Here is a 17755-nt window from a genome sequence, read left to right as displayed (position 1 = left end):
TGATGATGAAACTTGGGAAGAGGTTTCTTCAGTTTGTCATACGAAGGATGAACCATGGCTGCTGCCAAGGTCACCATTGAAGGCTGATCACGGGAGGGCACCAACCCATTCTTTTACAGGTCCAAGGGCTTGCCTACAACGAGTCCTATCTGACCCAGGACTCTTGTGTCGGTTGTAAAGTCTACAATAACGAATTTGACTAGGTCGCCTGCAAGGAAACTCTTAAATTCCTTGCACTCAACGTCGGCATGGCATATTTGGTAGACCAAGCAGAAGTTATGCACGCAAACCTGGATCACAACGGGCTTCATCTTCTCTTCCTCCTTTAGATTCTTCTCTTTGCCCGCGGCTGTGGTGTACTCAACATCTAGCCAGCGACACACTCATCATTTGAGTTTCCGAACATGCGTCTGAAGCGAGAAGGCATCCTTTCACCGTCGCGAAAGAACGGGTGTAGATGACGTCAAACTCATCGCCGGTGATGGTTCTAACCTTGTACTCACCACTGATCAGGGATATTTGGGATGCCATGGATTTGGGAGGAGGGTTAGGATAGTGGAACTGCTGTAATGTGAAAGGATGGGACGACTAGGAGCGAGCTGCCATAATGTTAAAGGACATCCGGGGACGAGTAGGAGCAAACTGCTAGCGGTTTTTCGATTGTAAAAATGTTGATTGGGGCGTGCGAAGAGCAGGGTAGTGGCTTGCCTGGTGGATAAATGGATTCATGAACAGTACTATGGGGGCCCAATTAGATGTCATGTCTACTCGATGCCCAATTAAATGGCTTTCGATGTCATGTCAAGCGTCGAGAAAATTATAGGTGATACGAAGCTTTCCATTCTCCCATGATACGGGCTTCCGAGAGCTCTTGGATCTGAGATCGAACGGTTGCATGGCGTGATTCTAGACCTATGGGTGAATATCCTATCCTGGAGGGTTATTTTGCAAATTTTCAGCAACTTAGCATGCGACCGTTCGATCTCAGATCAAAGGGCTGGCAGCAGCCCGTATCATGGTCGCGCCTACCATGACCGTCGCCTCGCTCGCACAGTCACGCCCTTGGAGATTTAACATGGTGCGTTAGGCTATCTGCTATTGGCATGTCATATGTAGTCATCACTTAGTCACCCATACAACAAGGTTATCTATAAGGTTGGCTATAAGAGTATTTTTTTACTTCTCTCTATCTCTTTCTTTGTAGTATTTATTGCAATTGCGAGGGAGTAACCACTTCCAATGAAATGGTGCTTAGATGAGGTGCTAAGGGCATTAAATGGCTTAGCAACTCAAGTCCCCACTACATAGGTGCTTAGTTTTTTGTTGCTAAGTTTGCTTCATTTAATTAGCTATGGACTCGAAATTGTCTTTTCACCTAGGTGCACGCACTTAGCACCATTTCTTCCTGGGGTCACCAAACTAGTCTCCCTCTTCTCAATTAACTTGCCACATCAGACTTTATGCCTATGTGGCAGGATTAGCACTTTACGAGCAAGTATAATAATGCGCTATAAGCCCGCTTACATGGGATTTTTGCATATGTGGAGAAACAGGCAAGGAAAAAGTGGAGGATTGGGATCTCATGCAAGAGCCAGCCTCTACATGGTGGAGCATTGGGAGATGCACCTGTATACCATGGAGGTGGTCAGGAATGGGGAGACTCACGCTGGTCGTAGTGCCGCCGTTAAAATGATAATGGTAAGTCAATTCACAGGGCCCCACCTGTCTAGCAGTAACTTGCTGTTAAATCACACAGCCCTACGTTTGCAGCAGCCTACTCCCTCATCTTGTCGCTTCTCTGTCGAACCGACTAGGCAGAAGTGCCCCGCCTAATGTGCGGGAAAAGCCCCGCCCTCGACTTTTAAATAGTACAGTATACTAATTTTGTATCCATGGATTGCGCCATGGAGCAAAGCCTCAAGAAAACAGCGGTACACATGTACAGAGTATACAACACGCCCATCGCGTTCGCGTCACACCCCAGACGGTCGGTTGGTCTGGCAGACCGCTCTTCGAATGGAATGTGCATCATACTGTGTTTGCACACACATGTGGGACCGCAATTGAGAACCGACCATAGGCACACTCCCCGGCCCTGCAAATCGGGTGAGTTTATAGAAGAGAGAGACGAGCGATAGTACTAGAGAAGTGTTGTATAGACGTTGGTGCATGGACGATCCCTGCATGACACGAAAGATCAGTTCGTCCATGCATGTGACCAGACTCCATCAGACACAGCTAGATTGGCTATCGTCTACACATCGTGCAGGCTGTGTTGTATAGGGTTGTAGTTCTGATGAGAAAACTAAAAAAGGTTTCTTATCTTGTCGCAATATTAGTTGTCATGTGCTTTGGTTAACTGCAAGGGTTAAACAACGACAACTAAGTTCCTCCAAGGCACTAGTCATTGCGGGCACATGCACGAAGAGTACTTAGCTTCCATCTAGGTCAAGCCGGCTATGTTAATTTAAGCTTTGATGCTCGTCTAGTTTGTCCGTCGGGATTCAAGTTGTCTCCTTGGGGCAGTGAGGTTATGGTTTCTTGTCATGTGGCTTTTTTCGTGTTATATGTTATAATCTGGTGCTTCAGATAAAAATGACGACAAATGTTCCTCCGGGGCACGTGCATGAAGACTTCTCGACAATCATTGACGAGGTCAGGACGGCTCCGGTACTCAAAAGAAAACTACTCCACTATGTAGGTAGGAGCCTCCATGCTTGCTTGCTAGTTTTGCTCTCTTCACACTGTCTCGTCCTCTCCAGATCTAAACACGACAGTTGTGGCCACACACACACTCTCTCTCTCTGCTCACTGCTGGTCACAGATCCAGTCGGATCCTCACCACCGGGGAAGGTGAGAAGGTGCAATGTTCACACAATCGTCCTCGGCGATGGCTCTTACCCACTACCGGCGCGCCCCGATTAGCGTGCCTTGACGTTCTATCCCAAGCACCGCTGGCTAGGGAGGGCCTCCGACCCCTTCTTCCTCGCTGTCGTTGTGTGGGCTGATCCGGCCTCCCGCCGCCTACCTAGCGACATCCTGGCAACCCTCAGGTATAACTTCCTTCGAAGGCCTTGCTCTACTTCCCGAGCTCCTGATGTCGCTGCATTTGTATCTTTTACTATTTCTTAGGTCCCCTCGTAGATAGGATCGATCGAGACTTTGAAAGCCACCTAAATTTTTACTGTTAAGAGGTAAAACTAGTTCATGCACTCGAATCTAGTACTACATGGTTCAAACAAGGAAGAAAGGGGGTGAGGGTGGGGAAGATTTGTAACATGAATCTAGTACATGTTCGAAAGATGAAATAATGGGGGGAAAAGTAGTAGAGACTGGATATCCAACTGGTCTCTTGGTCTAATAGGGAAATAAAGGGAAACACAGTACAAACTTAATATAAACCCGATCTATTGGTTAAAAAAGGAAAGAAAGTGGGGACTGGGGGACAAGTTAACAGAGTAAGTCCAACTCTAGATTTGCTAGCCTCACACAGTATAAGTTGGCTATACCAAACAAAAATGGGACCAACCCAGATATCATGTTCTGATGTTTGTTGCCCCGAGTATGTAATGCCACTAGTAAAATGTAGCAGTCGCACTGTTAAAAGTAAGCACACGTTAAACCAATGTTGTTTGCAATGTAATGCCTCCAGTAATATGAATCAAGGCACTTTTTTCAATATACACATAATACAAGCTAGGATGATTTGTTAATCTTGTAGTGCTTTATCCATCCATGCTTTTGTTTGCAATTATGGATCACCCTAGCTTGAGTCAATCGAGCTCTACTTTTGTCATTTCGTGAATCTGGGCAGATTGTCTACTTGTTAGCGATTTTGCCGAGGATGTTGTAGTTGATCCGTGCATGCTATGTTATTGTTCCTGCCATTTCTAGCTTGTATTATGTGTATTCTTGATGGGTGTATGCTTAGATTGTCATGACATGCTCTGTAGTGAGTGCATCGAGCTCGTAAACATGCCTACTTGATATCTGATTTGCATGTTCCAGTTTTTCACTAAGTCTGTGATCTGTTTATGTTTTTGCCATGTTCACATGCTTGCAATTGTATTTTCTGATCCCTTTTGGCTCAAGGTCACTAAGGGACTTCTGTTAAGCTCTTTGAGTAGATCCATTCCATGCTTTACTTTGCCATGTTAAGTTCCTGTAGCATATAGTTTTCATGCTCCAAAGTGTGCTACCTGATCTGAAATTCCAGACAAGTGTTGATTTCACTAAGTCTGAAATCTATTTACCAATTGCATTTTTGCCATGCTTGTTTGAACCTGTTAATTGATGATTTGGCCGTAGCTCAGTGTCCCACTTTTGTTAAGCATCATGAATGGATCCCTTCCATGTATTTTGTTGCTATGTTTGAGTGCTGTAGCATGTTCATCTTGTTGCATTTAGATGGTCACTTGCTGTATATCGCAGACCGGTGCCATATTTGTTTTGCTTGCCATTTCCAAACCGTGTCTTCGATTCCGGCGATCTTTATATCGTTTTCAAGAGGAATCATCTCACCTTTCCAGTGGAACACTTGGATTTCCAAGTTGAGGCCAGGTTCATTCATTCCTTGTCAAATCTTGCATATGCATCACATCGCATCCCGCATAGCATATCATGTTTGCATCATGTTGTTTGAGCCTTGCACGTGGTTGATTGTGTTCTTGTTGCTTGTTTGTCTTGTTTAGGTAGAGCCGGGAGACGAGTTCGCTAACGAGGAGCCTGTCGAGTTTGCTTTCGTGGATCCAGTCAACTCTGACAACTTTGCAGGCAAGATGATCATACCCTCGAAATCACTTCTATCTTTGCTTTGCTAGATGCTCGCTCTTTTGCTATGCCTATGCTACGATGCCTACCACTTGCTTATCATGCCTCCCAAATTGCCATGTCAAACCTCTAACCCACCATGTCCTAGCAAACCGTTGATTGGCTATGTTACCACTTTGCTCAGCCCCTCTTATAGCGTTGCTAGTTGCAGGTGAAGTTTGGAGACCGTTCCTTGTTGGAACATCATTTACTTGTTGGGATATCATTATATTATCTTGTTATCTTAATGCATCTATATACTTGGTAAAGGGTGGAAGGCTCGGCCTCTCGCCTAGTGTTTTGTTCCACTCTTGCCGTCCTAGTTTCCGTCATATCGGTGTTATGTTCCCGGATTTTGCGTTCCTTACGCGGTTGGGTGATAATGGGAACCCCTTGACAGTTCGCCTTGAATAAAGCTTTTCCAGCAATGCCCAACCTTGGTTTTACCATTTGCCACCTAGCCTCTTTTTCCCTTGGGTTTCCGGAGCCCGAGGGTCATCTTATTTAAACCCCCCCGGGCCAGTGCTCCTCTGAGTGTTGGTCCACCTCGTCAGCCGCCGGTGGCCACCAAGGGCAACTCTGGGCTGGCCTACCGGAAGTTTGGACAATCTGAGTGTGCCCTGAGAACGAGATATGTGCAGCTCTTATCGGGATTTGTCGGCACATTCGGGCGGTGTTGCTGGATTTGTTTTAACTTGTCGAAGTGTCTTGTAGAACCGGGATACCGAGTCTGATCAGAATGTCTCGAGAGAAGGTATATCCTTCGTTGACCGTGAGAGCTTGTCATGGGCTAAGTTGGGACCCCCTGCGGGGATTTGAACTTTCGAAAGCCGTGCCCGTGGTTATGGGCATATGGGAATTTGTTAATGTCCGGTTGTAGATAACTTGACCTTAACTTAATTAAAATGAATCAACTGTGTGAGTTACCGTGATGGTCTCTTCTCGGCGGAGTCCGGGAAGCGAACACGGTGTTGGAGTAATGCTTGCCGCAGGTTGTTCTCTAGTTATTCGATCGTGCATTGCCTTCTCTTCTCGCTCTCTTTTGTGAATAGGTTAGCCACCATACATGCTAGTCGCTTGCTGCAGCTCCACATTTTTACCTTGCCCTTCCTATAAGCTTAAATAGTCTTGATCGCGAGGGTGCGAGATTGCTGAGTCCCTGTGGCTCACAGTTTACTTCCAAACCAGATGCAGGGCCAGATGACTCCGTTCCAGATGACGCGTTAGAGCTCAAGTGGGAGTTCGACGAGGACTCACACCGTTACTATATATCTTTCCCTGATGATCAGTAGTGGTGCCCAGTTGGGGCGATCGGGACCGTGTCGCATGTTGGGTTGGTCTTTTATTTTGGCACCATAGTCGGGCCATGAGTGATTGGATGATGTAATGCTATTTATGTACTTTGATTGACGTGGCGAGTGTAAGCCAACTATGTCCCTTCCCCTTTTATTATCTATATTACATGGGATGTTGTGAAGATTGCCTAACTTGCGACATTGCTTTCAATGCGGTTATGCCTCTAAGTCGTGCCTCGACACGTAGGAGATATAGCCGCATCGAGGGCGTTATAGACAAACACACCAAGGCGGTAAGAAACACATGCATATGGGGGACTCCTCTTGGTGGTTTCGGCTCTCCATTGGTTAAGGCATAGTAACTAGCATCCTTCTTATTGCACTACTTGTATAAACGCGCTTTAACGCACCAATGAAATTATAATAAGAACATTTTACGGCCCTAGCTTATCACTTGTTCTTCTTTTTATTCCTTTGTTGTCTTTTCTTTTTTGGTAAACCCTATCAGGTAGCACCCGTACACTTTGGTATGTTTGATGTTTGCTAGGGGCTTCATAGCACCCCACACTGGGGCAACAAAAGTACGAACACTTTTTATAGTATAGTTCGACACCCCGAATTTAGCATTATACGCATTGGCTCTGAATCTTGTCTTTGGTCAATACTTGGGTTGCCCGGCTCCTGTGCTTGCTACCTTATGTTCCGCTATATCGGCTAAGGTAGTAAAGGGAGAACTACTGCGATTATGCCTTGGTTTATCCAAAGGAGCACCTCAGTAGAGAAAGCTGAAAACTGACTATCATGATGCGGCGAGAGCCGGTCAGCTGTTCGGAGGTTGTAAATCGTTGGAGATTTCTTCTGCATTACGCGAAGGATCCGTACTTGCCGATCAGACGCTTATAGCACTCTAGTTCGGATACTAGGGGTTGTGCCCATGTTTTTATTGTCAAACTCCTATGGCTAAGTGAGGGCGTTAAAGATGCATAGTCTGCTTGCTTGGTTCGTTGCGCTAAACAACTCCTTCAAGGACCATATAATTGGATCAAGATTGTTTAGATTCCATCTCGAACACCTCCGTACTACCTATGTGGGGGCACAAGCCGACGACTGGTTAACCCTCAGATTTCATACAACACGGCCGCACATGAGGTAAAATTTTAAAACATAACAAGCATTAGATCACAAACCCACTTTGTTCTATCATACGAAGTAGTAGAAACTTGAATACATTCATTCAAAGATAATATCCTGCGAACACTGCATTGCTACAATGCGAGCCCCTTTAGGACATCTACAAAATAGCGCTCGGGCGTGCGGTGCTCCTTGCCCTCCGGCGGCCCCTTGGTCAGCTCGACGGCGTCCATCTTCGCCCACCACATTTTGCAGTGGGCGAAGGCCATGCTCGCACCTTCAATGTAGGTCGATCACTTGACAACGTCCAGCCGAGGACAGGCGTCCACCAGCCGCTTCACGAGTCCGAAGTAGCTGTCGGGCATAGCTTCGGCTGGCCACAGCCGGATTATCAAATCCTTCATGGCCAGTTCGGCCACCCTATGCAGCTCCACCAGCTATTTCAGCTGATCGGTGAAGGGCACGGGATGCTCTGGCGCAAGATACTGCGACCAGAACAATTTCTGCGTGGAGCTCCCTTCTTCGGCTCGAAAGAACTCCGCGGCGTCGAACATACTGCACGGTAGATCTGCGAAGGCTCCTGGACAACTCCGAATTTGGGTTAGTAAGAAATACTTCTTCTTTATATATTTGCTTTGCATACTAAACGCCTTACCCGTTGCGATCTTCCTGGCCTCTTGGATTTCCTGGAGGGCACCCTGGGCTTCTACCCGGGTAGCTTCCACACTTTCATGAGCCTTGGAGAGTTCGGTCTCTCGAGCCAAAACTTTGCCCTCCAGGGTCTCGTACTTCTTCACCACGTCCTGGAGCTCTTGCTGGACCTCTTTCAGTCAGTCCTTTAGCTTCTTGCGAGCGGCCTGCTCCTTGACAACTTTCCCCTCGGCTTCGGGCACGACCTCTTTCAGGGCCGCGACCTCGGTCGTCACCCCTACACATATAATGACATGAAGGTCAGTATACATCATTTACTCTTTCCGAATATATAGCGATCCATTTCATACCTTGCTGGTCTTCCAGCTGCTTCCTCACCTGGCCAAGCTCTTCTTTGGCCCGCTCCAGTTTCTGCTTTAGTCCAGAGACTTCGGCAGTATGAGAAGATGCGACCAGCAGCGATGCTTGCTTATTCACATCAAACACACTTGGTTAGTTTCCTGCGAAATTTAATTGATCCTCTGTCCAATTTTTCTTTCCGAACACCGGACAGTGTCTCAAGGGCTAGTATCTATGTGGAGATTTTCTTGGCTAAATGCCGCTTACCTCAAAACCTATTAGCAGGCCGCTGCAGGCTTCGGTCAGTCCACTCTTGACGGACTGAACCTTCTCAGTCACCGTACCCATAAGGATACTATGTTCTTCCACAATGGAAGCGCCTCGTAGCACTTCCAATTGATTATCCGGTGCCTCTGGTTGGACAGATGTCGCCGGTGGGATGGGCGCGCCTCCTTCTCTTGATGGAGGCTGCTTGTCGGACTACGGGCTGTATGGGTCTCCAGATCCATGCTCAGAGGGGGGACGAATTGAGTACGGCCCCCATCGTCAGACTCCATGGGGGCTTGTTCCCCCATGTGTCCGGCGGCCGAGGTATCACCCTCCGGCGCCGCCTTGACGGCCTCCCGAGCCTCTCCCTGGTCGGGGAAGGTCCTTCGAGACAGCACCTCGACGTCTCCCTGGGCCTCGGGAGAGTAAGCAGCCGACGGTGTCTCGCTGGCCATCTCCTTTGAGTCCAACGAGCCTTTTGATGAGGATCGTTGGGAACTGTCGTGGGCCGGACTGCAATAGCATAATTAATCATGCAATACGGTAAAGAGGAAAGGTTAGATTTATGGGTATATATGAGTCTTAGCACTTACGATGTGGCCTGAGGCTTAGTGCGGGGGCGTTGCTCTGGACTATTGTCGACGTCCCATGCGGAGCTGCCCACGAGTGGGCCTTTCCCCTTCTTGGGCGCCTCCGCCTCCAGAATTGTGTAGGCCGCCCTTTTCTTCCTCCCCCCATCAGGGGGAGAATCTCTCTCCTCTTGCTCCTCCTCCTCATCATCGTCTTCGGCAACGGAGGAATGGGTCTTGCCTTCAGACGTCGCGTCCGAAGCACCCTTGCGGCGGGGGCCACTCCAGACTCCCTTGGCCTTCCCCGTGGCCTTCTTCACCGGCGCCGTGTAGGGTGCCGGCACCAGCATCTTCGCTAAACGTGGAATGACTAGTTCTTCAGGCAACAGAGCCGGACACTGGATCTTCTTCGCCCTATCCATCTAGTCCTGAAGAAGTAATGATAATAATAGCTTAGATATCATCCTTGAAGCAAGAAAGTAGGGGATGCGTTAAAAATAACATACCTCATTGGCGAGGTGGTTGATGTCGTGCCCACGGTCCGAATCTATGGCGGGTGGTGTCTCACTGCCCTTGAAGAGAAACTTCCAGGTGTCTTCGTGAGTAGTTTCAAAGAGCCTCTTCAGGGTATGGTTCTTCTTCGGATTGAACTCCCATAGAGGGCGGCTTCGGCTTTGGCACGGGAGAATCCGGCGAACTAGCATCACCTGGATTATATTGACAAGCTTGATGTCCTTGTCCACCATACTTTGAATGCGCGTCTGCAGCGCTATCAGCTCATATGGGAACATCAGTTCACGCTCTTCTTGACCCAGGAGGTGAGTCGCGTAGGAGCGCCGGAGTTAAATTCGGCAGCTCTGGCCCAGTTTGTGCCACGGGGTTCTGTGATGTAGAACCATTGTTTCCGCCATTCCTTGACAGTCTCCACGAAAGTGCGTTTCGGCCAGGAGACATTGGTCAGCTTACTCACCATGGCTCTTCCACATTCCGCATGCTGGCCATCCACCACCTTCGGCTTCATGTTGAAGACCTTGAGCCACAACCCGAAGTGGGGTTGGATGCGGAGGAACGCCTCACACACGACGATGAACGCCGAGATGTTGAGGAAGGAGTTCGGGAATAGATCATGGAAGTCTATTCCATAATAATACATCAGCCCACGGACGAAGGGGTGGAGTGGAAACCCCAGCCCACGGAGGAAATGAGGGATGAATACCACTCTCTCGTTGGGCTTCGGCATGGGGACGACTTGCCCCTAGTCTAGAAGACGGTGGGCGATTTCCTTCACCAAGTACCTGGCCGCCCGAAGCTCAGTAATGTCTTTCTCCTTGACGGAGGAGACAATCCACTTGCCTTGGCCTCCGGATCCGGACATGGCTGAGTGCTAGCTTGAGTGGGAAGAAGATGAGCACTTGGGCGCTGGAGCTCAAGAGTGGAAGGGCAGAGGAAGAGAGAAGGCGTGTGAGAAGAAAGGGGATTCTTATCTCCTTATATGGGCAGTGAATATTTAATGCCTCCCCACTCGCCTACTCCCAAGGGCTTTGTAAATAGCACGGTTGGGTTACCCACGCCCGTATTGATGAAAATCCCGCAATAAGGGGACACGATCTCTGTTTGGACAGATGTGCCAATGGCAACCGCGTCTCAAAACATGGAGCGGCAGACAAAAAATGGTTCGAAATTATGACCGGGCAGACATAATGTCATGTTGTAAAAAGTTGTCAGCAGATTGGACTCGTGGATTATTATATTCTCTCTACGGTTGCTTGTGGTGTGTGTGTTATAGATCCAGACACGATCAATATGTCCGAAGACTATCTTGGAGTTCGGAAGGAGGAACCCGCCTTGCAATGCCGAAGACAGATCTACGCGCCGGATTCTTTGTCATTGAAGCCAGGTTCAGGGGCTACTGAGGGAGTCCTGGACTAAGGGGTCCTCGGGCGTCCGGCCTATTAGCCATGGGCCGGACTGATGGGCTGTGAAGAACACGAAGACCGAAGACTGCACCCGTGTCCAGATTGGACTCTCATTAGTTGGAAGGCAAGCTTGGCGATCAAATATGTAGATTCCTTTCTTTGTAACCGACCTTGTGTAACCCTAGATCCTTTCGGTGTCTGTATAAACTAGAGGACTTAGTCCGGAGGAGAGATTCATTATCATAGCCATACAAGCTAGGCCTCTAGGGTTTAGCCATTACGATCTCATGGTAGATCAACTCTTGTAATACTCATATTCATCAATATCAATCAAGCATGACGTAGGGTATTACCTCCATAGAGAGGGCCCGAACCTGGGTAAACATCGTGTCGCTTGTCTCCTATTACCATCGACCTTAGACGCACAGATCGAGTCCCCCTACCCGAGATCTGCCGGTTTTGACACCGACACACCCCTCACCCAGTGGGGCACTGTTGCCACATAGCCCGTGACATCACCTACGACATGGGGAGCCACACTCCCACGATGGCAGTCGGTACGGTCCGCAAGCGGGGGGCCCTACCTGTTCGCGAGCCACCAGAAGGTGGCAAACCCCCAGCAGGTGGCGTCAAGGGCAGGCCGACTCCTAGCAGGAGGCCCTCCCTCCCCTCAAAGTCTATGCACCGTTAACCAGATGAGACGGGGTGTGGCTACAGTGAGCGCCTGCCACGAGGTGGGACTGTACCCACCCCCCGACAAAACCTCCATCATAAGTAGCAAGGCTACAGTATAAGGCAATCAGCATGTCCCACAAGTGGCGTGGCCCTACCTATTGGCTGAGTACACGACAGCCGGCGGGACCCACCAAGAGGCAGGCCCCAACAGCCGGCGGAGAAGCCGACGCCTAGTGACGTTGACGGCCGGGTTCTACACCTGGCCGGATTACCATTGTACCCTTGGGGGTAGGCCTATATAAACCCCCATGCTCACCCATGCAGTGGGTTCAGAACCCCAGCCATTAGACACACACCCATAGAAGGATAAGTTAGGGCCAGCCTTGCTCTTCTTCCTCCTCTAGCCAAAATAGCTCAAGGAGCAATCTTGTAGCTACTCTATTGACGACAGTCATCATGCGGACACCCCGCAGCGCGGGACTAGGGGTGTTATCTCCACGGAGTGCCCCGAACCTGGGTAAGATTCACAGGCGTATGCGGTCTTGCTCACTCTCGCTTCTAGAGCCCGGCGACATAATCTTGTCACTCTCCATGATAAGCCACCCCCTTGGCATATGTCGCTACATATCCCCGATAGGCCTCCTCAGGCTAGCTCCTGAGGAGCGGATATTTCTATGCGAGCCTCACCTCGCGAGGTTCGGGTGATGTGAGCCATGAAAACCAAGTCCAGGCGGGCGCTAGCGGGCGTAGGACAACAGTTTCCTCTTTGGTGCTAAGGAGGGAAGTGCAGACACGGAGTGCCGAGGAATCAGGCAAAGTTTTCCGTTCCCATGCAACAAGACCAAGACCGCCAGGACAGCAGGTCATCCCCGAGCCCACCACGGCGTCATGACCAGAGGCTTTTGCAGGCGAAGACTACATTTGTCAAGATAACATGGACTAGTTGTTTCCCTTTGAATTTGGCCGTTGTGGGATCCCTTGCCGCTTTCATTTGCGAAGAGGACCAATGCCACTATAAGTAGAGCAACACCACCACCGTAGAAGGGATGGGATCGATTCCATCCTCACACCCACCAGGTCACTCGAGCACAAGAACACACCTCCTCCTGAGGTTGTTCTCCCACTGTACTAGTTCATCCTTAGCCCCTTGAGGCCAATCCACCAGAAAGCAGTTGTAGGGTTTTACACCGCAAGGTGGCCCAAACCTTGGTAAACTGTTGTGTCCCATTTCCTTCCTATTCATCGAGCTAGGCCATGAGATTGGCGAGTAGGGAGATGGGGAGGTTGAGTTATTCACACGCACCATACGGTTCGAATATCTCAAGGGTCTGCGGAGCCCCAAATCCGACATTTGGCACGCCAGGTAGGGGTGCGTCGGAGTGTCTCTTCTCGCAGTTGATTTGCCATTGTTTAGCCATCCTCATGGCTGACGCTCGTCGAGTTCGTGCTGAGCGCCAGGCCGCCCTTGCCACCCATGTCGCCCAGACGGCGCCCGCTGGTGATGGGGCTCCACGCCGCTCCCCGTCACCCGCGGCCAACCCTGCACCGGCCCCGCAACCCACGAGCAGCAGGCTTTGTCAATGCAGCCCTCTGTGCGTCGGGATGGGTGCACCACCACTCTGTCGCTGACCCTGGCAGCCGCGTCGTCGTCTCATGCTCGTCACGGGCCAGCGAACACACAGGCTGCGTTGCTCATGGTACGCGATCTCCTGCACTATCGCCCCATCGATGACCTCTACGAGGACTGGATGGACCGCATCGCCGAACTCGTCAGCGCCGCCGGGGATGCCCCTACACTGTCCCGCTCACTGCCTCCCCCGTCGCCTCTCGCGGGCAACGTGGCTCATGGTGCGCCTCCTCCACCTCCTGACAAGACGTCGCCCTCAAGCCAATGACACGCGGCACAAGGCGCCAGCGCATGATGAAGAAAGGTGCCAGGTGGTGCAGCGGCCGCAAGGAGAAACGCGTGCGCTCCCAGCACTGCAAGTGAAGACCGTGCGCCGCCTATGGTGGTGGCGCACGAGCGCCAAGATCAGGCTCCATCTCCATGGCGGGCTCCCGTGACCATAGTGGGATGATGCGCGTTCACTCTGGAGCTGTGCAGCCTCCTCTGTCCAGGGAAGTTCAAGCCCGACCTGCCTCCATGCTACGACGACACCCCCGACCCTACCAAGTTCCTGCAGCTCTACGAGCTGAGCATAGAGGTGGACAACGGTGACGAGAAGGTTATGCAAACTGGTTTCCCATGGCCTTCAAGGATGGAGCGTGCTCGTGGCTCCTGAACCTCCCCGCGGGATCGATCTCCTCCTGGGACGAGATGTGAGAGGGTTTCGTTGCCTACTTCCAAGGCACTCGCGACTATCCATCAATTTCGGGTGACCTGAGTCGCATCAAGGAGCAGATAGGAGAGACCTTGAAGAAGTATATCTAGCGCTTCAAAAGTGTTCGCCTCAAGATCCCCAAGGTGTCGGATGAGGCCATCATCTGGGTGTTCACTGATGGCATCTACAGCGTCAAGATGATGGAGGAGCTCGGCATACACAAGGACTTGTGCAAGGCTCTTGAAATGTTCAACATGGCAACCATGTGCGTGAAGGCTGAGGAAGGTCGCCTCTCCCTCCTGGAACTTCCGGGGGCTGACCCAGAAGACAAGAAGACCAAGGCCAAGGACGTGAAGCGCAAGGGACTGGCCGTGCTCGTGGCCGAACCCGAGATGGAGCGCGGCTGCGACCATCGGGAGTCATCCATGGGCAACCGTCTATTCTGCGTCTTCCACAACACCAATGACTGCCAGGAGCTCAGGGCTGTCCGCCTCAGTTGTCGCCCCGAGCGCAATGACTGAGGATACGGCCGTGGAGGTGGCCGAGGTGGAGGACGCTAGGACGGCCGCGACTCCCTCAAGGACTGGCGCAATCAGCCTCATGAGGACAGCTGGCAAGGCCAGCCTCATGAAGGGGCCTAGAGAGATCAACCTCGCGAGGATCGTCCTTAGGGCAACATTGGCCTTCCTCTGCTGCTGCCACCACTAAGAAGGAATGACGACCACCACCAGGACGAGGGGGCTGGGGGCTTCCAAGAGCCTCAAGCCATTGCTTGCATCTTGGGCAGCGCTTATGCCCCCGCCTCTCACTGCAACTTCAAGAAATTCGCCCGTGAGTTGAACGCGGGCCTCCCCAAGCTCGAGGCGACACGTTCGCTCAGGTGGTCCATGTACACCATCACCTTCAACTCTTCGGACCATATCAAGTGTGCAGTAACTGCCAGTGCCCTCCCGATGCTCTATTCGCCTACCATCAGCAACGTGCTCGTCACCAAGACACTCATCGATGGTGGTGCAGGGCTCAATGTTCTCTCCGTTGAGACGTTCGACCAACTCTAGGTGCCCTATCACCAGCTGTAGCCGACCAAGCCTTTCTCAGGAGTGACCGACGGCTCCACCACCCCGATAGGGCAGATCTGCCTCCCTGCCACCTTCGACAAAGCGCGACAACTACCAGACTGAGCTCATTGACTTCTACACCACCCACATTCGCCTCCCGTACAACACCATCCTCAGCTACCCGGCCCTGGCCAAGTTCATGGCTGTGACCCACCATGACTACAATGTCCTCAAGATGTCAGGAAACTATGGCGTCATCCCAGTCGCCTGCGAGGATAAGTACGCGTTGTGCCCTCTCAAGCGTGCCTACCAGGCTGCGGCGGTCGAGGACCTAGATGACGAGGGCGTTGTCTACCCTCCTGAGGATGTCCCCAAGAAGAAGCAGCTGCTCGCCAAGGATCTCAGGACGGTGCGGTATCCAACAGCGTTGCCTCAAGCCCTGCGCCCACAGACGGGGAGCCTCACTCTCTCGCATAGGAAGGCGCGCCCGGCGCCCCTCTAAGGTTGGGCTCGGGTCTCTCCCCCGGAGGGCCTCTGACCTGGCCAGCGTCACGAGGGAGGCGCTCAGGCACCATGTGGAGGCGTGCTTCAACGCGCACTTCCGTGAGGAAAGCGCATGGCGTGAGGCGCCAGGCGCTCTGGAGTTCATCACCAAGGCAATCAAGGAGCTTCAGGAGGCAAGATCTATGCGAGGTGACCACCTTCTACCACCCAGCATAACTCCCTGCCCCGGCGAGGACAGTGAGCTGGGTGCTTGCGTCAACATCCCTAGGCTCAATAGGGACATGTCTCAGGAGCTCTTCTGACTGTCCCATGTTGGCCGGTGCGAGGCCCCCCCTCACACCTACGTTCGCGTCCCTTTCGGTTTGCCAAACAGGGTTGTCGTGCATCAGCGCCACATGCGAGGTGTCCTGGCGGCTCGTGAGGACAGGCACGAGGTGATCCTATCGTAGGTGGTGACGGATCCTCGCAAGCCCCCCGGGCCTCCAGAGCCCCGTGAGGTTTAGGGCCTGGGCGACTCATGAGGAGTGACTTCTGTAGCACACGTCTTCGGCTACTCCAACACCTCTTCAGCAACGGTGTCAGGTGAAACTTTTCTGGTTTGTTCAGTTGGGGGCGCCCCTCGGGCTGCATTATCCCCAAGCCGCGTGGGTCCGTCCCTGCGGCATGTATCCTTCTTGCATCTATCAGAACTGGCTTTACCCTATCCACCCGTTGCTTTATGATTACCACCTATTTGTCTAGTGCTTCGATGCCATGAACGTCGTACGCCCATGCAAACCCACCCTCGACCGCCTCATCATTAAGGACTGGCATAGAGTTTGTGCTCGGGTCCATTCCTGTAGCATCGCCAAACCCAAGTGGCTGAGCTCTGGCTCGCAGGCTAGCTCCCGTGCAGGTCACCTCCCATGGTCCTTGGTGCCTTGTTATCGCATGAGCTAATCGACGGTGGATAAGTTAAGGCGCGTGACCCGGTGCCTCGCCACCGCGGGAGCCATGCGTTGGCTGTCTTTCTTTAGGACTTTTGCATGAGAAGACTGGGCACGGCGTCTGTGCTTGGGTCCGCCCCTGCAGCGTCGACAAACCCAACGGCTAAGCTCTTTCTGGTAGGCCGGCCCTGTTCATGTCACCTCCTGGTGTCTTCGGTGTTTGGCCTTCTCATGCCATAACCTCAGGTGATTCAGTCGGTGCAGGTTGCCTAACCATCTCGTAGGACTATCACAAGTGTTCCAAATCAAATTCAGGTGCAACCCGCCATGAGGTAGGGCCTCGTGAGTCCCGCGCTGGCTCACAAGTGCCCATACACACCTCCTCTAGCCTTGCCGTGCAAGCCACGTGTCAGGGCGGGGCTGTACACGTCCCGGAGTCTCCCGTCAGAGGGAGCTCCCACCCATGTACCTATGGAAGCACCATGCTCTGTGCTGGCAGACGACACTGTCAAGGAGCGGCTATGCCCGTGCGGCCATGCTCCGCATTGGTGATAAACATCTAGGGGCAACCTAACGGCTGCACTAACCTCAGGAGAGGCACTAGGCTCGCTGTTGAGCCTCATTGCGCCGCTTTTCCCTCGGGAGAGTCAAGCGAGGGAGCTGGCCACAGGGGCTATGCTCAGGTCACGCCTGGCATACGCCACCTCGCCAGGTCCATCGGACTTGGTCTTCGCACACCCCTCCCGAGCGAGAGCCCGACGAGGAAAGGTATGGAGGTTTGTTCGTACGTCAAGGGGGACCCCTAGGCATCACGACCCAGGGGCCTAACTGGTCATGTAGCCCATCATCCCTCATCCCGGTGATCCGAACGCCCCAATGGCAGTTGAGGTATCCGCAGGGCCGGGCCCTACCGACGCAGAACTCTAAAAAACCACACTCGCGTCTCCTTCCTGAGGGATTTTTGTACGTCAAGGGGGACTCCTGAGCATCGTGACTCAGGAGCCTAACTGGTCACATAGCCCCTCACCCCTTGGTCTCATCCTGGTGATCCAGACGACCCAACGGCGGCTGAGGTATGCGCGGGGCCGGGCCCTGCCGACGCAGAGCACTAAAGAAAACGGAAAGGAAATCGCATAACCCTAGCAGATTATTACAAAACATAATATCTCTTAAAGTTCCAAGCATAAGTTGGTACGCCTCCATGAGGCATGATACATGTTGCAGGATAAGCAAAGGGGGAAGCGCCACTCTCGAGCCTCTTCCTCAGCCTTGGATGCCACCGTCACCCCCTCGG

This window comes from Triticum aestivum, chromosome 2A (genome assembly GCF_018294505.1).
Source record: "Triticum aestivum cultivar Chinese Spring chromosome 2A, IWGSC CS RefSeq v2.1, whole genome shotgun sequence".
Classification (NCBI taxonomy): Eukaryota; Viridiplantae; Streptophyta; class Magnoliopsida; order Poales; family Poaceae; genus Triticum; species Triticum aestivum.
This window is presented reverse-complemented; position numbering follows the sequence as displayed.